We start from the raw sequence: 356 nt of genomic DNA on the forward strand, positions 1-356 counted from the left end.
TGAGAGCAGCCGCCGCCGCCGCCGCCGCAGAGCGGGCGGAGTGACGTCAGGGAACAATGCCTGTGCCAGAGGCCTCGCGCGCGCACACGCACGCACACACACACACTCACGGGGCCGCTTCCCCCTAGCTCACACGCACCGCGCGGCTCTCGGGCCCCGCTCCTTAAAGGGACACCGGCCTCCGCCTCGGGCGCCCCGGCGGCACAACCGGGCTCTGAGAGAGCCCGCAGGCACCGCACCGCACCTCCGCCAGAGCGCTGCCTGAGCACCTGGCCCGGAGGAAGCCGCGAGCCCTCCCGGCACAAGCGTGTCCGTGCCGGGCGGCAGGAGCACGCGCCCGGTGACGCCCTCACGCG

This window comes from Alligator sinensis, unplaced genomic scaffold (genome assembly GCF_000455745.1).
Source record: "Alligator sinensis unplaced genomic scaffold, ASM45574v1 scaffold188_1, whole genome shotgun sequence".
Lineage (NCBI taxonomy): Eukaryota > Metazoa > Chordata > Crocodylia > Alligatoridae > Alligator > Alligator sinensis.